Source organism: Pleurodeles waltl, chromosome 12 (assembly GCF_031143425.1).
Source record: "Pleurodeles waltl isolate 20211129_DDA chromosome 12, aPleWal1.hap1.20221129, whole genome shotgun sequence".
Classification (NCBI taxonomy): Eukaryota; Metazoa; Chordata; class Amphibia; order Caudata; family Salamandridae; genus Pleurodeles; species Pleurodeles waltl.
This window is the reverse complement of record NC_090451.1, coordinates 628,478,739-628,503,952: the sequence shown is the minus strand read 5'-3', so window position 1 is coordinate 628,503,952 and position 25,214 is coordinate 628,478,739. Positions and strand designations below refer to the sequence as shown.

At 41.2% G+C, this 25,214-nt stretch overlaps 1 protein-coding gene across 5 annotated transcripts in view; it reads right to left on the bottom strand.

Moving 5' to 3' along the window:
• The window catches only part of MEF2D (myocyte enhancer factor 2D), a 383,277-nt gene extending 359,286 nt beyond the window's left edge, over positions 1 to 23,991 (bottom strand). For 3 of the 5 annotated variants that reach the window (XM_069218035.1, XM_069218039.1, XM_069218044.1), the window contains exon 1: positions 23,835 to 23,988. The gene's annotated coding sequence lies outside the window, so the exon portion shown is untranslated. Of the gene's footprint in view, positions 1 to 23,834 lie in introns of all 5 variants that reach the window. The other 2 variants (XM_069218042.1, XM_069218038.1) reach the window with 2 other exon arrangements.
• Positions 23,992 to 25,214: the final 1,223 nt, after the last annotated feature.

Below are 25,214 nucleotides of genomic sequence, written 5' to 3'. Positions count from 1 at the left end.
AGACGACTACCAGCAACATTGTAGCGCCTCATCCTGCCGGCTTTCTCGACTGTTTCCTGGTGGTGCATGCTCTGAGGGCTGTCTGCCTTCACCCTGCACTGGAAGCCAAGAAGAAATCTCCTGTGGGTCGACGGAATCTTCCCCCTGCCAACGCAGGCACCAAACTTCTGCATCACCTGTCCTCTGGGTCCCCTCTCATCCTGACAAGCGTGGTCCCTCGAACACAGGAGCTGGGTCCAAGTGTCTCCCACAGTCCAGTGGCCCTTCTGTCCAAATTTGGTGGAGGTAAGTCCTTGCCTCCCCACGCCAGACAGCAAACCTGTGTACTGCGTGATTTGAAGCTGCTCCGGCTTCTGTGCACTTTTCCAGGACTTCTTTGTGCACAGCCTAGCCTGGGTCCCCAGCACTCTGTCCTGCATTGCGCAACTCGCTGCGTTGGACTCCGACGTTGTGGGACCCTCCTTTGTGACTCTGAGTCGACCACTGTCCTCAGATCTTCTAAGTGTCTGTTCCGGTACTTCTGCGGGTGCTGCCTGCTTCTGCGGGGGCTCTCCAAGTTGCTGAGTGCCCCCTCTGTCTCCTCCTCCATGGGGCGACATCCTGGTCCTTCCTGGTCCCCAGCAGCACCCAAAATCCTCCACTGCGACTCTTGCAGCTAGCAAGGCTTGTTTGCGGTATTTCTGCCTGGAAACACTTCTGCAACCCCCAGCACGCCGTGGGACATTTTCCAGCCAAAGGAGAAGTTCCTAGCCCTTTTTGTTGTGGCAGAATCTTTGGCTTCTTCCACCCAGAGGCAGCCCCTTTGCACCTTCATCCGGGGTTTAGTGGGCTCCTGCCCCCCCTGGACACTTTTGTGACTCTTGGACTTGGTCCCCTTCCTTTACAGGTCCTTAGGTCCAGGAATCCGTCATCAGTGTTTTGCTTGTGGTTCTTGCAGAATCCCCTACCTCGACTATACTGTCTTTCTGGGGTAGTAGGGTAACTTAACTCCTACTTTTCAGGGTCTTGAAGTGGGGTATTTTGGGCACCCTTACTGTTTTCTCACAGTCCCAGCGACCCTCTACAACTTCCCATGGGCCTGGGGTTCATTCGTGATTTGCATTCCACTTTTGGAGTATATGGTTTGTGTTTCCCCTAGGCCTATGTCTACCTATTGCATCCTATTGTGATTCTACATTGTATGCACTACTTTTCTTACTGTTACTTACCTGTTTTGGGTTTGTATACATATAATTTGTGTATATTACTTACCTCCTAAGTGAGAGTATCCTCGGAGATACTTTTGGCATATTGTCACTAAAATAAAGTACCTTTATTTTTAGTAACTCTGAGTATTGTGTTTTCTTGTGATATTGTGCTATGTGATATAAGTGCTATAGTAGGAGTTTTGCATGTCTCCTAGTTCAGCCTAAGCTGATTTGCCATAGCTACCTCTAACAGCCTAAGATGCTAGAAACACCTTTATTCTACTAATAAGGGATAACTGAACCTGGCATAAGGTGTAAGTACCACAAGGTACCCACTATAAGCCAGGCCAGGCTCCTACAGCACCGCAGCACAGAAAAACATTCTCAATGCCAGTGCAATTTCAAGCAAGCATTTGCAATGCAAAGGGGTCTCGCATTTGCCCGAGTTAGAGCTATTAGGGTTGTAAATTCCTAACTGGACTTTTCTTGCCACATAAACTGAAAAGGAAGTGTAAAACATTACTTGACATTAGTGAGCCGATTCAAAGTGCTATGGCCGCCATGAGCATGAGAGCGAAGGAGAGCCACAAAAGGAAAGAGAAGTTCGCTCACGGTCAAACATATCGGCAATCGTGCAATTATCCATTTGACCACAGTCAGTTTGCAAGGTGGTAACAAAACCTCCCGAAGGCGGGAAAAACTGAAAGTATTTACCAATGATAACAAGTGATTTCAGAAACGCAAGCCCACAAATGAGTTAAAGTGCTGGGTATGAGATGGGCGTGGTTAAAAGCCCACAATTCTTACAAGAGGTCGAGCACTTGCACGCTCAAACTTAAAACCAGTAGATGATATGGGGCGAGGAGCAGCTGGGCAATAAAGAGGAAAGGTGCACATTTTACAGCCAAGGCATAAGGCATAACACGTAGTTATCCATGAAATTATTGGGAATCATCTTCAATGTGCAAGTTTAAATCCCAGCAGGTCCAACTCAGAATTTTAAGATCAGAGGTCAATTGAACCGTTACTACAGTGCTGATCAACACTACCAACTGCCAATTCTACTTGTAGTGCATGCTATTTACGCTGGCTATTCTAATTACTATAGTTTGAATTTGATATTAAATGGGCCTGATGAAAAGGCATATATACACTTTCATTGATGAAGGTACTGACCGGCCTCAATTTGTTTTTAATGCTTTGATTTTTTAGGATATCCGAATGACAATGCATAAGCAAAACCACTGGCACCCGAATGGATTAAATCTGGATTTCCAAAAAGAATTGTAATAAAAAAAGGCATTTCTTTATACGCCTAGCTTGGGAAGGCAGTAATAATGGTCGAACCTCATGTAGCTCACAGCAGAAAAAATTTTGTGAAATTAATGAAGCCGCAAAAAATGGACGCGAGTCTTCAAGGTTTATTTCATTTTCACCATAGAAAGAGTTAACACTGCCCCCCGTTTTTAAACCAGCAAACGAGCGGATGAGACACTGAAGAAAGACCTAGGGAAATAAATGCTTCACTTAAAGTGTTAATTGCAGGGTGTGCTTTCAAAAACAGTTCAACATGTTCCGTGTGGTGTCCTCTGTAATTACCTTGAGTAAATGAAGGCAAATAAAAGGGCAAAACCGTAGCCACCCTTTTTTTGCAGCCTGCCAACCCAAGTCGAGGCACAGCGCTCCTTTAATAAACACAAGTTCCACTCCTGCTACTTTTAGTAGATACTGTCTAGGAAAGTTATCTTGTGCAAATTGTATAGCCACACAGTTGGTAACCTTCAACTTCAGGAAATGTTAACACTGTCGACCCATCAATCATTCGTACTGCGGTCCCTCCCCCAGCTCACACTCCTTGCCACACTGAGCACCCGCTCATCCCTCCCGTACAAAGGCGCTGGCACTGGGCAGATCTCAGATCCCATGAAAATCACTCCTGGTATTTTCCAGCATATGGAGGGCGCGAAAGGGCAACGCACTTCAGCGATTGATCTCCCAGCAGCATGAGATCCCACATGCTCACATGGAAAGGCAACAAGGTCTCCTCGAAGAGTGACGATGCAACACGACATGCTTCAGTCCACTAGAAAATATGTAGCCGCACGTGGGGTTTAGTTATGGTCCTCAAACGTACAGCAAGAGCCATGGTCCTCAGCTCTGAAACACACCCATGGTGCCAAATGATAAAGACATTGGGCTATAAAAGAAACATACATAACATCTGTTGGGGGACTTCATAAAAAGGACATTAACCATTCTACAGTAAACATTTCGAATGCAACTGCACTTTTAGGACTGGACTGTACAACTTCAGCTGAACCTTTCTCAGACCTAATTTATCAACAGAGAGAAACCAAGAAAATGATCAGTCTGCCCGAGCCGTCTGTAGTAGTAACCCCATTTTTAGCAGCCATAGATCATTAGGACAGCCACTCAATATAGGGCAATTTTACTAGTGTTAAGGAGTGCTTTCATTGCAAGTGACCTGTTTAATAACGTGAACAGCCCTGATCTTCCTTATGTAAATAACTCTGTATGGATTTGCACAAGTGGAGGTGGACCACCTTTTGTATCACAAGCTGTACTGCTAACAAAGCGTCTAACCATACAGCAGATAGACAGAAAGGAACTCATAATCACGTCATGGCTAATATTTGATGGCTAGCGGTTACTGTTCAAATGAAAGACCTTGTAATGATTAGGGCATCTATAAGTTGGAGGTGGCACTGAAATACATCCCCCATATCACAGCCACTGTTTCAGCGTGCTGCTAGATGCCAGGAGGTAAATGGTGGATGTGAATTCCACTGGCCCACAAGAGTTGGGGAATGTGAATGATAACATGAGTGATGTTGAATACTTTGTTAATTGAGAATGCTGGTGCCGATGACTGACAGCAAATGTATGACTGAGCTTGAACACACTTGGTGCACAGTAACACTGAAGTGGAAAAATGGATGGTTAGTGTTCCATTCTGTTAGGGTGTTAACAAGTAAGTGTGACAGAACAGCATGTCAAGGATGTCGGCCAATTACTTTGAGGGTGTCACTGACCTGTAAAATTGCATGGAGCAATTGTTTTTTTACTGTGTAAAGGTTTTAACCTGAGCTATTTAAGCAGACAGTCCAGGTGAAATACTGCCAAGGTGACCTGACCATGCCTTGTTAATATGGGCAGCAAACTCTGAAAATAAAGTTACTTTGAGATTTTTGCATCAAGATCCTACTAGAGATCCATGTAGGGTGCCAAAACCAACTTGCAAATAAAAAACCAGCTACGAGTAGGAGTCGGATACTAAACATTTACAGAAGCTTCAATTACACAAAACACATATGCATGTATATATTAACTTGTGTGTAGACAGTTGCCACATTCATTTATGTAACAAAAAGCATCCCTTTATTTGATCTATACAAGGCTGTAGAACCACTGAGTACAAACCAAACAAAAACCTCCAGTGGCCTCCAGGATGAATTGCTGGGAATAGTGTGGGATAGCCGCTAGTGGCTCAATGTGACATGTGGAATGCCAACAAAAGAAAGTCACAGGAAAGTGGCATCTGTTGGTGCTGACAAAAAAAATCTCAGAAGCACAGAGAACAATAAGCAGATCAAAATAAAGAAAGACAGCAATGGCCAATAGACATAGAAGAGAGCATGTGGTGAGTGAACAGGAGAGCAAAACAAGATACCTGGGTTTTCCTTCAGTCACGTACTAAGGCAGACATTCAGGGACTGCAGCAGAATGTGGAGAAGACGTGCTAGGTATGCGGTCCACTAGGAAAACAGGGAGAAGTCCAGACAAAGCCTTTAGAGGAGAAGTGACTACTGGTTGTTGGAAATCGACAAATCAAAGGATAAAAACAGGATTTAAGAAATATTTTTTAAAGCCAACCTACCAATAAGAATGCTAGGTAGGTAAGAAGCCAGATATAGACATATAAAACAAGAAGGCATAAAACAGAAGATTGACAGAACTTATGTTCTTACCACTTCTAGTGTCTGTACTGCAGGCAAGTGGTCTGATCGGATCTCATTATAGTCATGTATCACAAAAAATTAGAAGGAATCTGATTCATCAATCACTCACTCTCATTTCCTTTCATGCATGTGGCCAAAGGAAAACATTCGGATAAAATGATTGCTAGGGTCACATGGGTTGGGGGAACAGCTGGGCATCACAGCAGCAATACGTTTACATATGTCCTGCTGATGTTAGCATGGTCTTGTGGCATATGGTGATTTAGTGTAGCCTACTAACATTTGCCTGTACCTTGTGTGATGCAAGTACAATGACCCAGCAATAATAACAAAATGCCAACCAGTACCATCTTATGATATCCAAATGTCAAAACAAGAGTGGTCATTTTGAACAGTATCATCAACTGGGCAACTTCTTCCAAATAAAAATCTTTTGCAGCATTATTTGGCAGTACTGTGGGTGATATATAAACCCTCCTTGGATGACTCTATTGATCTGAAAAGAGAGTACGACATAAAAATGTATGAACTGTTCAAAAGCACTCACAATACAAAACAATCTTATTCCCCTTTTCTTATAAAGCGACAGATTTTACAAAACAAATGGGAATCCGGACTAGGCAGCAATTTTACATCCAAATAACTTAGCCACATATAAATTAATTTGCTTACTTATTTTTCTAGAAATTCTACAAGAAATACAGAGGAAGCATTATACCAAAGCACAACAGGAATCAAAACAGAAGTATTTATTCCAGCCCCTGATACAGAAAAACAGATTTTCTAGAAATTGCTAGTTACAGAAGGGAAAAACATACCAATGGGGTGAACAGGCTGCGACAGAGCTTCATGAAACACCAAGTGTTCAACAAGACTAGCAACCACTTGTGACAAAGTTCTCAGTCATCAAAACAATTTGCGTAACCAAAGTATTTTGATTATAGAGAGGCAATCTCATGGGCAGAACAACACACCTATGTAGTAATGAGGCAAAGCAGTATTCCACCTTCTTCCACATCTCCTCCAACCAGAGAAGAAGCAAACTGGAGCCTGCTTGTCAGACATTGTACTGCATTCAACTAGTTCCTGGACTTTCACAACCCTGGTAAAACAAGTAGTTATCTTTTGACATTTTAATTGAACACTTGAAAATAACTCACTACTAATCCTCCAACCCAGAACATCATATTTAGAAATTTTTCATGCATTATTACTACTTTTAACATTACAAATGCTGTAAATAAAGTTTCTTATATTTTTGCCTACATGCAACCATATATTTTATCATGCGTTGCTAAAATACATGAAGCGGCACCCTGGGCCTTGAAAAAGGCTTTCAGCGGCCATACCCTCCCTAGTTGAGACCTGCCAAGACAGAAGTGTTTCACTTAATCCCTTTTTGCACATCTTTATGGTCACAAGTAGCAATGGGAATCTCGGAAAATATAAAACAACATGGCAAAGATTTAAGCCTCAAAACTATTCTTAACTTTGATCACATCCAAAGTTTATCAATTTCTTCCATCCACTGAACAATTTGGCAAAACTACGAATTCTAACTGGCTTCTCTGCCTTCTGTTTTGTTCTCAGAACCGAATCCTAAATTGGGATACACCCTAGAAACTCACAAGTATTACCATTAGCTTCTGTGCCTTACATTTTGTTCTAAGAACTGAACTTCCTAAACTGGGATCCATCTTTCAGACTCACATGCATTAATTCTATTATTTGTGTTGTAGAATACCAAATATAAAAGCAGATGGACTTCCACAATTTTAAGTCTTATCCTAGCTAGGTTTTTGTAGAGTGCATAACTACCCAAGACCAGGCCTCCCAGCGTTAACAGAACCTCGTACAAAATAACCTATTTTAATTGAACAGATGTGTTTTCAGCTGTTTCCTAAATCTTAACAAGTTGTCATTCACCCTGAGACCTTGAGACCTAAGGGAAGGAAATTCCATAGTCTTGCTACCTGATATGCCACCTCTTGCTCTACTAATTCTGGTAATCGTCAGCAGGGAGAGGTCATTAGATCTCATCTCTCTGTTGGCTTTGTGTGGAATGATGAGATACTGAAGGATTAGAGCTGGATGTATATTTAAGCTTGTGAGCAATACACAGTGCTTTAAGTTGTATTATTTTGGTTACTGGCAACCCATGGCGTTTCAGGCCACACTGACTGTAGTTTGATGAGACCGAACAAAACACAGTCGCAGGATCCTGGATAACTTGAAATTATTTCATAACATAAGAAGCTCTTACCAAGTAAAGGGAGTTGGCACAGACCAAGCACGAGAGAAGGAGCCCTTGGACAATTATCCTTCAGGTTTCCATGGGAAGCCTCTTCAGCATTTTTCTGAGGGCTCTTAAAAGCCCGAAGCATGTCCCTGCCACTTTTTTAGCCTGAGAGGCCATGGACAGACCTTTTTCCAAGACCACCCCTAGGCTTTTAACCTGAGGTTTTGTGAGAGGGCTCTCCCTTAAGTGTGGGGACCAAAAAAGCTGGTTCCATAGGGATGGATTGTTTCCCGCTACCATGACCTCTGTCTTGTCCACATTTAGTTTGAGGCAGCTGGCCGTCATCCAGCTGGATATCTGTTCCAGACACGTAGAAAGTGTTCCTGATGTTAATTCAATGTTGGGCAATAGGGAGCCGACAATCTGAGTGTCATCTACATATGACACCATGGTGAAACCTGAGGCACAGATGATGTCAGCTAACGGCGGACATGCACACTGAAATATACATTTATGATTTTCTCACCAAAAAAGCTAACTCGGGGTACCTGCCAGCTGAGAAATACATCTCTTATTTTGGCCTGGATTCCTCAGTAGTCATAACAACAAAGTCAGAGACAGTGAAGCCTTGTACGCAAGCTAAGAAACTTTTCTGTGCTCATAAGTAGGATATGTTATGTTATACACTTTAAGAAACTGTAGAAAAAGGGTGCCATGGCGTTCAGAAAGAAGACTCTTTAAAACTATTCAGTAAACAGTTACAATTTTAATTCAAAAGCGAGGACAGAGATGTGGTGAGACAGAAGAAATTATCTTAATATAATTGGCCACATTCTCATGTGCTTTACAGATCACAGTCACTGCTTATTCATTTCTATTACTAAGCGGGTTTTAAAATCAACATGAAAGCTATAGCATGTCCTACTAGACAAACTTTGAGTAACTACTTTAAACAATCAAAACAAATGTCTTATTATTTTATGATATGCCATGTCGTTTGAAATGCGTAACAGGATTTGAAATAAAGAAAATGGAACACAATGAAGAGAACATGCTATTCTGACCAGGGAGGGGCACTGTAAACTCATCCTGTGGCTGGATGGATAGACACCTTCTTTGCCATCGGGAAAAAAAACAAGCCCAAATGTCAAAATCATCAAACATGGCATTTTTTGTTGCTTTAAAATAAATAGATACATTTATATGAAAAGTTCACCCCAAATCTAGAATCACATTCATTAACAAGCATTGGTTAAGCCAAGAGGTCTCGCATTGGTAATCTGCTGTTATTGTTTTTTTTTGTGTTTTTTTTTTTTTTTTACGCAGAATTGGGACACAAAATTAAAAGAAAAAAAACAAAGCATGTCTCTGTGTAAACATGACAACAACATTCTTGCACAAAAAGCCCTTAAATTAAAAAATACCATTGCATATTATTTTAATTGAAGAGGAAATTGGACTAGTGAACTTAGAACAGGAATGGGAACCATTTTTAATTTTAAAGCACATAACATAAAAATACAAAACGTATTGGTGCAAAGTACAGGTTCTCTTGGCCACGAATGATTACACCCAAAAGAATAGTTTAAACATACACAAATGACTTTAAACTGTAAAATAAAGATTAAGAAGAAAAAACGAGCAACACAACAGACCATCAGCCCTGGCACTGAAGTGCACTTCTTTTCACATAGAAGCTGCACACTCAATGAAACAATGTCACGATTCACACTGAACAAAACCCGGTGGCTGACGTGGGATGCATACTGCCCCATGCTATATGCTGGGGTGGGCGAAAAATAAAATGTGCATGAACTGTGAATAGAATAAAGTGCCACATCCAAATCCACAGAGTACTAAATAACATGATAACATCCCTTTTAATGTCGGGTGCTATTTAAAAATACCTAAATGCAGGAATTAGGGCACAACAAAAATGCAACATAAAGCAATTTTGGAAATATGTTTATAACTCCCAGAGGGATTTTCAGCAAAAACCAATCAGTGACTGAAGCTCAAAAGTTATTAAGCTATTTTGCTAGGCAGCTGCATGAATTCACATAGTGATACTATCACTACATGCACTGTGAATCTTCTAGAAAGTAAACATGATTGAAGGCTTTATTGAGAAATCATTTAAAATATAGTGTTTGAATATATATTTTTGTTCCCATTGGTTTGCTTTGAAAAGGGTTATAGGCGCAAGAAGCGCCTGCTGCTTCTCACTGTAACGGTACAGCACCACAGAAAAAGCAAGTTAAAACACATCAATTAAATGCAAGGGTTTTAGGGGAATTGCTATGTGCATTTATTGATAAACATTATTTAAAATAATATTCAGGTCAATGCTACTAACAGTGTAAAGAATGAAAGTTGTGTAAAAAAAAAAAAACAGCTTTATAAAGCTATCAATAAGATGGCTTCCACAATGGTACACAAATGGGTTTTCCAAATACAGATTTGATCTGTATTAGGTTAAATGATGCTCAGGTTATTCTTCTGCACTTAAAAGTCATACCCGTAAAATCTTTATGGGAATGGGTAATGTAACACTAATGCCTTCATCTCTACACCTTTATTGGTGGCACCCATTACAGAACATACATACATTCGGAAAAGTAAGTGATAACCATCCGAGAAGAAAGCGATACAACTGATTGTGTTTGTCAAACTGAGACATAATAAAGTATTTGTGAAATTGTATAAATAAAATGTAATAGCAGCTAAAAATATAAAAGGAACACCGACATCACTGTGTTGGGTACAAATTGACATAATTGTGCTAGGATTATGAAATTAGATTATAATAGAGGCCTGCTTAATTGAAAAACATGAATAAAAGCAAACAGGACATTACAGTGGATAACTCCGAGGGTATGAGAGAAAATAAAAAATGCAAGAGAATGAGGAATCGTAAGTGAAATGAAACTGTATCCACAGTGTAAAACTGAAAAAAAAACAAATCATTTACATACAGATCCTAAAAGAAAAAGGAGAATTACAGATTTAAGAAAGACAACAATGTATCATAATGGATAGGAAAAGATCCTCAGGAAAACAGTATGACATTATGTAAAAAAGGACATGCTAAATTATCTGTCTTCAAGTTTTTAGTTTCCGTTTTATCAATACATGCTTCAGCTGCGTGCTTCTGTTTATAGAAAAGAATGGGTCTTTCAGAACAAAGCAATTCAATACCTAAGAACTCTTCATTTTACAGAGAAAGCCTATCAAAGAAGCGGATAACATTGAATGAGAGCTATAAATGGTGGATTAGCAAGGAAACAGAACAAAGGTATATTAACCATGAAAGGACAGGTCTAAGTGCAGACGCCAGTATTGTCCTTTTCAATGGATTGTTGCAGACATTCCCCAAGACCCAGCTGATGATCAATCAGAGTTAAAAGGGGGAGTAGAAAACGTGGTTTCACCAACCCACCCCTTTCAAGGAAATTGGAAGAGGATAGGACAATTGACTATCCCTCCAAATAAATGATATCCATATGAAATAATGATGGATAATCAATGATGTGAGCCTAGTGTTCTAAATGGTTTCTGAGGAAAGCATGAATCTGTCTGTGCTCACATCATGCTTAGATGTGGTGGAGACGTTTAACATCATATTGCAAAGCATCTAGTCTCAATAAACAAGTTGCACGCTGCTGACCACCAGTCTAAGTGCAGCAGTTGACACTGCCAAATGTCAAAACAGATTAATGGTGTACAAATCAAAATTGTATAAAACTCGATGCAGAATTTCGAGAGTACATGGTCATGTTTTATAACCATGTAACAACAATGGAATAAACTTAGTGGATAGAATTGAGCCCAAAGTACATCGCTACTTTTGTGGATATTTAAGCTCATTTTTGGTCTCTCTTTCAAGCATGACAAAAGAATCAGGTGATAATTTCCTTTACTTTGTGATATAGGTTAAAATAACATAATAGTGGAGCTATTAAAAAGAAATCAAGTTGCAACTTTTTAATACTGTAATTCTTTATATGTTCGTAGAAAGATCACTGGACTAAACCTTGATCTAAAATTTAATTTATATTTCAGTAACAGGGGACCGTCCATTACTTGTATCAGATCTCGCCTTTGCTTTTCACCGTTTTAGTGGCTTCTTACATTTTTGGTTTGTTTTAGTGGCAGCTATTGCATTCAATTTTCTATGAAAAGACATCTATGGAAAATGTTCGGTATTTCTGACCAAGACTGGGTTCACACCGCCTCTAGCCACCAATGCCGGGAACCGGATCTTAGGTTTTGGCATTTTCTTCAATTATTTTTTGCCCTATAGTTTTGTAACTGTGCCATACTGTGAGCTTAGTTAAATCAATTATTATGAAAGAAGTTACATTTTTGGGGGATAGAGCATTTCTGGTCTCTTCACAGCAGAAGTCTAATTGCTGACTGGCTGCCCCTTGTTCCTTGCAGGCTATGTAATATTCTAGCAGAGTATGTCATGTAGCTGGTAAGATGAAGGGCCCATTTCTACAAAAGCCATAGTTAAATTCCCCATTCTTGGTTCTGTCTGAATTTGACTTGAATTCTACTTGCAAAGCAAGCAATTCCATATTGGCCTGAAAACATTTCTACAAGTATTGAAATATGCTGCTGCCATACTAGGTGGAGAAAATTAAAATTGCCTAATCTATGGATGCAGATTTCATAAACCTGGTCTCAATACAAGCATCTCATAACACATTCTGTGAGATGTGGGTGCCAAAATACGTCTGTAATTCTGCTGTTGAGTCTTCTTACTGATCTTACAGTGTTTTCTTCGCATTACTAAGACTAGCTTCAAGTTATTTCCGATTCCCAATTTGCCAACAAGACAACATTCTTCTTACCTCATACCACCAGGTCTCGGCCCATGAGTAGCCACTGAGGTTATAGTCCCTTCAGTGAGAAATGATTACAAGACAGCGGATGGTGGCAGTATTGGGGGGTAAAACCATTTTACCTCTCAGCAGCATTAGACTATGTCGACCATTGGCAGATATTTTAGCACCTATCACATTACTATATTAAGGAACAGGCATCAATTAGATGAAATCCTCCACAATTAATAGAGGTTAGGATGTGTAGCTAGGACAGTAACACTACCCTACCCAGGCTAGTATGATCTAGGATTACCAATGTCTCCACCCTACCAACTTAACATGTACCGTTGTCAGCTGGTGCGTCTACTACACGGGTTTGATTTTGATCTTTCCTTTTATACGTAGGTAGATAACATGCAAATTAATTTCAACATTCAAAAGGTAAGACTGCTGCTTCACCATGCTCTGCTGCTTGATGAGGTGCGCTATTTAACAAGTGAATAGTTTCTAAAGCACAAGCTATCTAAATCGAAATCTGGTTCAGAAAGAATAGTCCATGGAACTGGGGTGGCTGTCTTTGGTCCCAGGCTAGGGCATTGTGTCTTATCAGCACTGGTGATAGGAAACCCTTGAATCTAGCAAAATTATCATTCACCCTATAAAGAATAAGCAGTAAATTCAAGATGTGTTACTACCTAAATACTTTAAGGAGAAGCATATTTCCTTTTTCAATCTTTGCCCAAAGAATAGTTGTGGCAAAGGCATTCTTTAAATCTCGCCTAGACATTGGCAAGACCACCTGCCGTCAACAGACTTAACCATATCCAAAATAAATCAGTTCAGATGCTGCCTGCCATCAGCCACAAAAAGGAAATTATAAAGGCTGCCAAGGCAAAAGAGGCTCACTTGTAAGACCTTAACGTCTATTACTGGGTAGAGGGTTCCTAAGAAAGCTTTTCTAAAGTACACTCTATTTAGAGTCATGATTACAATTTGCAGTCCCTAACTTCACTCTAAAAAGGTTGGCTGAACGTTTACAGTACAAAAAGCTCAATTATGGAACTTCTTTGAACTTCAAGAAGTCAACAGTTTGTAATTGAGGGAAAAACTCTAAACATGGTTGGTTGCTTACTAATGCTTGATAACCCTAATGCCTATTTTCAGCATCACCAAAAGACCCTGTGATATGTATGCTGCACAGTACTAAACCCCACACAGTGAAGGTCTTTCAAAATTATAGATGTGGAATGTTATGACCTTCTCTACAGAAAGGTCTATGGGAGCTCTGTCTGGTGGAAAGTAGGTAGGGTGAATCCGAAATTTGCTGTTTTGAGCACTGATATTGTTAGCCTCCACGGGGTGTTTAGTCTATCACATCAGAACTATTGAATGAATAGCTTCATAGACCTTTATAATCCATTATATCAAAGGAGCACCATGATGTATTATCTTGTGTAAAAAGGATGTGACCACGTTGAAAGGTATGTCATATGGCACCCGGCATCGCTGTGCTAACCACTTTAGAAAACTCTTGAATATTTACCAAATTAGACAACACTTGTAAGACTTTGGGCACAGCAGTGTACATCGCAGTTCCCTGCACTGAAAGAAAGCTTCCCACCTGTTTCTTACTGAATGTATATCTTTTATGCCACCTTACATGGAGAAAGTTGGACAGAATTGATTTTAATTGTTTCTTGAGCAACTGTCAGTTTCCCTCCATTTTCAGATAAAGGTTTTGAATGTTCCACAGCAGCCGACACTGCATCAGTAGTAACAGCCTCCATATATGCTTAGGTTTGGTGGATTCTTTGAGATTAACTACATTGTTGGGGGTGAGGGATAGAAGTAATTACTGCCTACGGAATTTGGGATTTAGGACCTTAGCACCACAGATTTGCACATGCAAAATGTGGTCCTACACTCCATTGTGAGCAAGTGTTATTTCTCAAATTAAGGCCTGTTCTGAATGTTTAAAAAGTAGCCACCTCTGGTGCCCATGTTTACAGTCCTTGTATTTTTATTAAGTGCTTTTCTTGACATTCATAAAGACTCTGGTTCACAGAGTTTTGAGATTGGATCTATTCTATAGTGTACCTAGTCTAAAAAAATGGAGAACAGACTGTGGTGTGGTAAAGGTTATGGTGAACTTATGCAGTACATGCGAACTCAAACATCTGATGTGGATATCTACAATCTTAAAATACTGGAAGAAAGAGAAGTTACACACAGCCCCATTTGAGGTTCCATAACTGCACACTGTAGAACAGTTTATTTTTTACCAGTTTCTAATCACCCTTAACATTGTTAATGGCTAAGGTTTTTTAAACTATAATGATCTTTTAGTTCAATTTCAAAAGGGTATTTTAACCAAAACGTTGATTAGCTTGCCTCGGAAAATAACCACCAGACTACTCTGCATAAGCCAAATCTTATGAGGACTTCAACAGGTATATATGTTTGTGCTCAGAGATTCGATCTCTCTGTATTGACTTGACCACTCATCTGTAAAAGCTTCACTCTTTAAAGGTGATACAGCAACACTTTATGGGGCCGATTACAAGTAGTCCTATAATCCGTGTGAGTTTGGTAACAGGGCTTCCTAGCCTCAAAAGGATCCAAGCTAAATCTACCAACCCTGTGTATTTCACCAAGAGATCGCCGGGTGAAATTGAGTTATAAGAAATATCAAGGGTAGCCAGACTAGAATTACAAATTTGCGCTGTAAATGCTTATTATGAAGGGGAAACTAGGAGTTTCACTTTTAATAACAAATAAATCCACTTCTGGATTTACTGATGCCCCAGGTGCCTGTAAGTCCATGGGGAGGAGGCAGTTCCTAACTGGCCGGCACCAAGGCACTCAAAGGATGCCCAATGTGGCATAACATACAGCTTCCCAAATTAGTTCCTGTACACTCTATTTACAGATCCTTGTACTAGTGTTGGCTGAATAGAGCCTTGCTTGGAACATCATTTGTACTCTTGTCTAACCAACTTTATAATTAAGCGAATGGTAAACCTCCCTCGCATTTATTAGCTCCCAAAGACTCCGAGAAGCAGCACTCTTTTATCAAGGCAAACAATAGAACAGAATCATTCACTGGCTTACAACTCCTTATTGACTGTTGGCAATTGGCGTGCTGAGAGGGGTCAGTGGAGGTCAAAGGGACAATAATGTCTGTTTCAACAGAGGGACAACAGGCTCTGTGCATAAGAAGACATCGTCCTCGACTCCATTAACCTTCCCATCAACCAAATAATGGGCCCCGGTCAAAAATAAAACACAATAACCAAGGAAAGAATATACACTGACAAAACAATATTTTGACTTTGTGGGCATGCTTTATTTGTAATCCTATTTATATGTTCTTTACGCCCTGCAGCGTTTTGATCACAGTGATAGTGTAGCAAGGCACAGATTGTAAACACAGCGTTGTTTCTTGTAAAGTATTTTATGTATCCTGCTAGGGGTGGTCATAACTCGCAAAATTTGTTGTAGCATAATCAAGGCAAAATAAGGAGCGATCACAAGGAATTAAGCGAGATGCGTAACCCAGCATTCAGCTGTTTTTGCTCAATGCAAAATGCACCCCTGCGTCAAACATGGACCCACGGGTGCCTTATGTGCTAAGAAAAATGGCGCAAAATGCAACAGAACATGAACAGCACCAGCCGCTCGCGCTCTGTTCCTCCGCACTTGGGCATGCAGGTTTGCCCCTAATTACTCTAAATTACGTAACCGGTATAATTGTACGATTTTCATTAACTTCCTGTTACAAAAGAAACAAGAAATTACCGTCATGACTCCGGTTACTCCTGCACAATTAAAATGTTGCCCTGCCCTGTGCATACTGTGGCGAAAAACACAGGCCAAGCACTGCAGTGCTTTCTTCAGGTGCACCTTGTTGGCACGTGGACTTTAACATTACAATATGTGCACCGTGTGCTTGGTGCACGGAGACTCGCAGACTGCACCCCTTCCATGACTTCGTGATTTTCTGCTCACAGACAGCCATGCAGACAGGCAGTTGTGCTACATATGAGAACTACATATGAGAACTTCCTCATATGTGAAATGTTGCACGACAGCACTTCCTGCCTTTCCTTTGGGCGCCTGTCTTTTTAATTTACTTCTACTACAGCTAGTGCTGCATCTAACCAGACCTAATATAGGAAAATCAAAGAAATTCAAAGAAGGAAGAATTCCAACAAAAGTATCGTCGAAGAACAAAAAGGGTCTGCAAATGACAGAAGGGAAAAACATATAGCAAGAATTATAGCAGCAGTTTTGCTTATATTGTTAGTTCTCTTGGCATATTTTCTTTCACTGTTTTGGAAACTAATAAGGCCTCTAACTTCAATGGCTGCTAACTCATGTCAGCAAGTTATGTAGTTGGTTCCTATATGTACAGGGCTGTAGTCCCGTCAAAGTGCAAACTATACATCTTCACCTTGTGCTACTGTAGGCTAGCTCAAAATACAATTTGATTCATCTCGGTCACCTGATGAGAACTTCTACTGTATCACTGCGCGTATAAGAGCAGGACAGGACGAGCAGGTCCCAAGGTCAGCCTGACAGACAGGTAGTTCAGTATTAACATCTCATAAACTGGCTGGAGAGCAGTAGGATGGGACCTGAAGCTGAAGAATGTGGAAGAGCTCAGTGGGTGCACCTGAAAAACATATTCCCAAAGCATTCTCCTCCACTAGCGTATCTCCGTCCACTGTATTGTATCTGCTCTTGGACCTGCTTGGGAAAGTTACTTCGAATAGTTTAGAAGGAATTCTGCAACAGGACTCCGGATACATGGGTTGAAACACCCAACAGCAATCATGATCTTCTGTAATTTTGTCTTCTCAGATATAAAGTATGCTAGAGATAGATCCACAAGCATGAAGACTCTTGGCACATAAACTAGACTAAGATATACTTTACGAAGAATTCAATCACAGGCTCTGCGCGGCCTGAGCAGGAGGAGTCTTTTATAGTAATGCAAAACTAATCTTCTGTATTGTACATTCTCAAAGACCGAGTGATCCTCACGTGAACCCACCCAGAGTTACGCCAAACCCACTTAGCGGGAGCAGGCACATGCCCTGTAAGATTATAAGGCAGTAGAAATCAAGCCTCAAAACAACCAAGGTTGCGAGTATAGCAGACTAGTGCTTGTGCAAAGCTTTTAAGACCATTACAGTGCATTCAATTCTAGGTTAAAGGCTCCCAGGTACGGAATACAGTACAGCGCTCAATGGGGAAGTGAAGGACGAGTAACTGGGATTGGAGACCGTGTAATACCTTTGAACGTCACAGTACTGTTTGATGAACAAAACAAGTAGAAGATAAGGAATACACATAAAAATATATCTTCCATTTTAATGTACCAAAAAAGACAAAAGGCGTTTGGTCACAAACAGATTTTAGAAATTAGAGTTTCCATACTGAAAAAGCTCCCACGTTCAGCCTTCAGAGGAGGTGCTTCCTCTCTACCCCTATTGGTGAAAAGGCTGTGGTGAAGGCAGGAGAATAGTATGAACATACTTTACATGAACAAATTAAAATGTCTTAGAAGAACAGGTAAAAAAAAAAATCATGCAGATGTCTCTAAGCAGAGATTAAGGAGTCAAATCATTAACTCAAATGAAATATTCCTTGGTTATTTTACAGCAGAAGGGAACAAGCACGAATGCAAAGTCAGTGACACCAAAGAGCCCAACGGCTCTGGCTGGTGAGGTATAAGTGAATTATTACACTACACAGATGTGATATTTCTCCCAACTTTTTTTAAATTCCATATATAAAATCGAGGCATACAAATAAATCTTTCCCTACATAATCTCTTACAATCTTCCTCCACCCCTGAAAAACCAACATGAGCGAGTAAACAGCTCACAATCTGAGCATACTTTCAGAAACCTATCTGAAATTTCAACCAATCGACTGCTGAATCTCCTCTTCATTCTCAAGAAGGATACGAACAGAATCTCTTAGATAAAAATATGTCAAATGAATAAATTAAAAGAAACAAATGTTTTTAAAATGTGCACTTTGCAACTGCTCAATATAATTTAATCCTATCTAATTCATCTTAATCTGACATCACATTTCTTTCCAGTTCCTTAAAAATAAGGAAGAAAGACTCCTGTCCAACATCTGCTTTTGGAAAGATGGCCATCAACATGCCACACTGGCCTATTTACTAAGTAAAACAAAAAAGTGGTGAGTGATTGCATAAAATACTCTCAGCCATGGATAATTACCGCAGATTTAAATATTTTGTTTGTCCACCATGCCACCTCCGATGGGAACCAGCCATATCATAGCAAATCAGCCTTAGACCTTCTACAGGAGGAATAGTCCAGCCCAAACTGCCACAGCAGGTCCTGTTTCAAAGAAAAAAGAAGGAGCCCTGTTTCAGTTTAGCATTGTTTGTGGGCAACGGACTTGAACACAGTCCCAAGCGATCACCACAGGATGAGACTGATTCAAGTATTCTTTCCATCATCTTAATGTTTTCTCCAGATGACACTAAGTGAGACCACTATGCCCAGACGTGGATCACATGCAATTCCACGGCGACTGAAACTTTATCTCACCGAAGAGGCCCTAGTGGGTACGACACTGATCTGGATTTGAATGTGTTCCCAAATAGAAGGTACCTAATCTGACAATTTGGACAGGGTGGTTGCTATTGGAGCAGGACCAAGACTCTTAAGAGTGGCAAAATGGGTGAAAAATAATGAAGCGGAATGCAGCCTGGGGATATTATTACTAGCTGATACTAATTCATTCATTCTTCTGATCACATTTCTGTTTGATTCTGGCCTAATCAGGCAAAGACAATTGATAGGGATTGTCTTGGGAAGATTTCATACCACCATATCAAATTCTCTATAAGGCAAACAGGGATGTATATTATTGGAAATATTAAATTAGTCTTAAGAAAGTAGAATAGTTTAATTTCTAAGACCACAAATGTGAAAGGAGACTAAAAAAAAAAGCAGTAACATAAATCGTGCCAGATTGCAAATGGCAGTTTGCCATTATGCATCATAAGAAAAGTAGTTTCCTGCAGTATAAATTACTATGATCAAGCCATATGCAGACACAAATGAGATATCCCCCATAATAAAGAGAACTCAGCCACAACGGTATGTTTTTCACTTCCTTAATCAAATATTGAGCATTAAAAATATTTCATTAACAACTGAAAAAGCGTCACGTTGTCACTTGTAGTGTTCTAGCTGCCTCTGTCGAAACTTTTTAAGAATATGCAGTTTTGCCAATGAAAAAAACAACTGCAAACTACACAAAAATAAAAACGTGCACGCCAGAATTGATGGTTCAACTTGCTTCCTTCGGAATTTGAAAAAAATCTTGGTTGGGAAAGTGGATGAGAATCCAGGCAGCTGGAAACAGACCCTGAAGTGAAGGGCATGGGTGGCATCTGTGAAGCCAGCACTGGCAACTGGTGACAGATCCGGCCACAGACAGCTAGAGCCACATTAAAGAGACAGGCACGACCGAGACCTTGACGCTCAAAGGTCATGGGGAATTTCCACTGCGGTTTATCTACACGCCACAGATACAGGAAAAGGCAACACAGTGCACGTGTACGACAAATACACACATGCCACTCAGGGCCCGTTCTCAAGGCTGCGCTGCGACTGCTAGGACTTTGGGGACATATTCGTATGGGAGAGGTTACACACAGAAAACCCAGCAATGCAACCGTAATATGTACAGAAATATCCTGGTGGTGGGAACCGCAGTCCAAGCTTCTAGCAATTTCACTGAAGTTGGGAGTGCGCGGCGTCACCCTCTGGAGTCATGACGTAGCCCTGACGGAGGCATGACGTGGCACTGACGGAGCTACGCAGCGTTTCGTATTTCACACAGTCCACGTGATATGACTCGACAGCCGGTGTGCCTCTGTTTACCACCTTCGAGCATGTACCAATGGCCGCGGAGGGCATTGAAACACTGCCACTGTCACGCGGGAAACCAGCGTGCAGGAGAAAGCGGCAGTCGGTGAGCTGAACCGACCGTAGACACACCAACGGTTCGGCCCACGACACTAATCTTTAGTGTGTGTAGTTATAGATACATTTCAAAATGCTATTACTATTCGCACTATACTGTCCAGATGTAAATATAATGTACAGGTTAGGAACAGTTGTCATTTCTCTACAAATATTACACGTAATTGGAATTTGCCGTGAAAGCGCAAGTACATGCATCATATTCCAGGTGCGTGATACACGATGGATTTCACTCAAGGAGGAGTGCAATAATATGCAGAGAACCGTTTTGTCGCAGGTAAATCTCGAACACGACGTGCAAGCAGTTGATACAGGATTATAGAAAGCATGGTGTGATGGGGAGGGAAACTTGTCATCGGAAAAGCACAGCTGGGTTTCACACATTTACAATACATATGCTCACTTTATGAAGGGCCGGGAAATTAGTCTACAGAAATAATTTTTTTTTCTTTTAACCTTGTGCAAAAACTAACCAACTTCATAGGTCAGCCTCTTAACCGAAAGGTGCATCACTGCGTTGCTGGATGTACCTGCATACAATATTTAACAGCACAGAACATAACAAAGCAATGGCATAGGAAGCACGAACATACATCTACTGTATAACTGTATCATAAGTAATCAAATGCACACTTCAACATGACAAAAATAACATATAAATATAAGTGTACGGGTACAGCATACATACGGATGTGTAGAAAATAATGCACTATTATTTGAATGCGGCGAGTGGCCACGAGGGGCAAGAAGCAAAGCCCCCATTGGGTCATGATAAAATACCCCACCAGCCCCTCCCTCCAGTAAATCCAACTATGATAATAAACAGCATATTACACATTGCATCTGTATGCAAGATTTGTGCCATTTTGTTTTCCGGAAAAAAAGACATTTAACAGAAACCAGAATGTCTGGTGTTAAATGTGGTAAAATTACACAGAAGGGGATTAGGAGCATTAGGGGAGCTGCTCTCCATGAAATGTTAGTATAACATATGTAGTCTGTGCGTTTGGGGGGGGGAGGGGGGGGAACGCAGTTAATGTTTTATTTCATGTCCAACCGCCCTATAGCGGTAACAGCGTGCAACTCGACCTCTGCGCTGTAGTAATAAAAGTGGGCTTATTAGTACGACTGTCCCGTTTAACGCGTTATTGATCACATGTATTTTCATGGCCATGGCCTACTTATATAAGTATGTGAAGGATTGTTTGATATAGGTAGGTACAGATTATACAAACAATTAGAGAAAATACACATTCATGCATACTAAAGCTTTTTGTAAGACATGCAGTGTAGCCAATTTCCTCACACCATTAAGTATGTAAACATTTCAAAGCACAATGTTTTGTTTTTTTCATTACGAAGAGACGCAGCGGGAGCTTTGACTGTCAAATCTGGGTGCTACAGCGAGACTCGTGTTAGAGGTAGTCCAAATGTTTATCTATTATGGAATACAACACACGCTGCCTGTATGAAGATAAATTGAAGATTACAAGAAAAATCTGCGACACCGAAATGAAGAGTAGCATTTCGTCCATGGTTTCTTGAGCAAACTCTACGATTCTCTGAGGGTTATATAGCTCACAGAAAAGGACACCAAAACCTGCCCCAAAAACGTCATGCGATTTTAAGCACTGACCTCAATTCGACGCAGACAGTCAGCAACACAGAGCTACGGACATTAATGCCTGAAATGACAACGTGGTTTCTGGACACCACATGCGATGCGAGTCCATGACTAACAGCCGATTCTGTTTTCTGAGCGACTGAGGCGGCCTGTAGCTAAACAGTGGATGTAAACAAACCACCCTGGCAGCATCAATGCCAGTGGTGTGCATGCTTAGAGGGTCCGGGGCTGGAGTATGGGATTAGATGTGCAGTGAGACCATTAAGCCCTAAATTCAGCATTGATAACTTCCTGTACAACCAACACCTACTACACCCGCTTTCTTATTGACTTTTATTTTTATGAACCTCCCTCAACCATTTTCAAACGCAGACTTAACCCTGATCCCTATAAGTATCCAGCAAACATTTTATCAGGTAGTCGATGTGGTGTTAAATGAAAAATAGAAATTATTACCCAGCAGGCCCTAACCAAGTCACACAAGTTAAAATTACATTGCTCACATGGAATGTAAAATTGCTTGCCAAGTATCACTGTGTCGTTTTTGCTACCTTTGTATGGTAGTGTTTTTTCCTAAATAATGTTGCATTCTTAAACTTGTACTTAACATTCACAACTATGAACGGATCCGCAAAAATATCTCAGACTGCAACATCCTGTTAGCCGACTAGACTGATTTAAGATGTCGCACATGGCATGGCCACCCAAAAAAAAAACGTTTACAGACTAGCAAAAGCCAACAACAAAGTCAGCCTTTCTTTAAAAGGGCGGGTATGCCTGGTGTTATTTCCTTCGTGCTGGTGACACCAAGAGGCACATCCTAAATCCTAATTGTGGAGAGAAACTGTTCTTGCTCTCACATACCCCCTCTGGACTCACCCACGTTAATTACCCTTTTTCCACTGGGAGGAGCATATTAAGTGAAACCTTCCCCTGTCATCCATGCACTACAGCTAATCGTTCGAAACAACTATGCAAATTGCACAAGCTACCCTATCAAATAGACAGCAAGTCCACTTCTCAGACTACAAAGCAAAGTGTTGGTGGTTACCTCCGTATGGAGAATGTTGGGTGACAGCGATAATAATTTCAAATCGATTGTTTAAACACCCATAAATTCTGTACTTGTTTCTAAGAGCTGACTATATTTGTTTGCTGCACACATTATCCAAACAACGTTTCTATTGGTACCCCACCCCTTCCAATTTTACACGCCCATTTCCGCTGTCACACTATCCCACCCACTTCATGTACACTTAATTTCTTGGTGACACTGGCGGAAGGGTGGTTGTCACCAATTCACACACGCTGTTATGAGAGACACACATTCTTCAAAACAGTTGGCACTGGCCGTAGGACGCCGGTACTAAAAACCAGAAAGGTGCTGTCAGGCTTTTTCCTCTCAAAATTAGGACTTTGCTTTTATAAAGAAAATGGCAGCCTGCATCGTCACTTTTACATGTAATGTCAATTAAATAAAACAAGGTACCGTTTTATTTCAAACGTTCAGGTCACCCCGCCTCCTAGCTGTCAGTGTCAAATTATGCACAGTATTTTCTTTTCAGTGGGTGAAGTAATAGTATATCTCCTTTTCGTAATGTAATGGCACAAATACAACTAAACACACTTCCGACTACAGTTTCAGAAGCCCCTACTCGCGCTGTTGCATCACGAGCTCTGCTGTCATCCTGTCCACTCCCCTAAAAAAAATATTATTTTCTCCTGGTTGGTAAATAGAGAGAAGGGGGCGGGGGCTCTGATGTTTTTGTTGCAAAGCTTCTTCTGCCACTTAAGACCCTTAATGTTTGGGGGTAACAGGCCTCGTATTGATAAACACTCTTCAGGGATGCAAAAACAGTGAGCCTGAAAATACAAACAAACGCGCACCCTCCCCCATCAGTCATCCTCCTCCCCAGGGCCCAGTGTCACTCACCAGCTGCTGCTGAGCCGGGCCCCCCGATCCAGGCCCCTCGAGGCCCCTCGTCGGTGGTGCTGTTCCCCTTCTTGCCCCCTCGCTGCCCCCCGCGTCACAGCCGGACTCCCCCCCGCGCTGACATCCCTTCCTCCTCCAAGCTCCAGAGGTAACTATTGCAGCCTCTGGAAAAGGTACAACGTAACCAGCCAGCACAGCCTACCCCGTTGCGCGATGGACGGGTACGTTAACCAACCGGAGCGGCGGATCAAAGAAGAAGGGCGTACCGTCGGCAGCTTCGCCTCCTCGCGCTTTGACAAGCGAGACAGCAGGCCAATCACAGCGGAGGACGACACTTCTGCTTCCAGGCTTGTGTGAGGCGTGTTACTGTGGATCACTCCGCCTCGGCCTGTCAGCTCCTTGGATTATGGTGCAAGTAGAGCGAGCAGCTCTGGGCTTAAAGCTGCAGAGACGTTGAAAAACGTAAACATAATAAAAACGTGTGATTTACCTCTTCCAGGTCGCAATACTGATTGGCTCAAGCTGGTGTTTACTTGAAGTTTAGGTACTTTTTTTTATCATCCAAATATTTGTATTATCATTGCTGCTATGGATAGAGCCACTGTTGTACATTTGTTTTAGTTTCATATTCTGTCAACAACCATCATTAAAACTTGTGGTGAGAGTTGTATCGAGCGATAATCAAAGAATTCGGTACCCACTTTTTTTACCTCGTCTCTTGCATAATACACACACCTCCACCTCAGTCCATAGGGGGCTTGCTGTAGTGACCGCTTCACCACAAAAGTCTATGAACACTTTATCACCTTCTCATCCTCCAGCGCTTCCTTCTGACCAGTCTATTCATAAATTATATATACTTGTAACTGGAGGCGTAACTACTAATGGTGCAGAATGTGCAGTGGCACCGGGGCCCGGTGACCGAAGGGGCCCACGGAACCCTGATTGTTCCTTCATTTCCCTACCTAACCCACAGAGTTGGGGCCCATTTCCCTTGCTTGCATCCTTGCTACGCAAAAGATTGTAACGTCCTTTTAAGTGGATACAAATCAACATCTTGGGCGTGATGCAAAATAGAAGAATGAGTAAGAATATGTATTTGGGTGATGCATAGATATATATGTGAGTATTTACAAACATAACATTTACTTCCACGGTGGACAACTGCACAGGTCATCGAGCACGTTGGAAGCAATATCCAACAGCTAGAAGCTGAGAAGAAATGGAGAACAGCAGCATTTAAGAAAAACATTAGAGCAGCAAAATCTTGAGGTTTATTTTCGAAAATGTTAATGACATCTACTGCTTCAGCGAGTGAGGTAAAGCGTTCGTTCTTTGAAATGCTGAGTTAAAAACACCCCCCCTTATCTCTATTAGAGA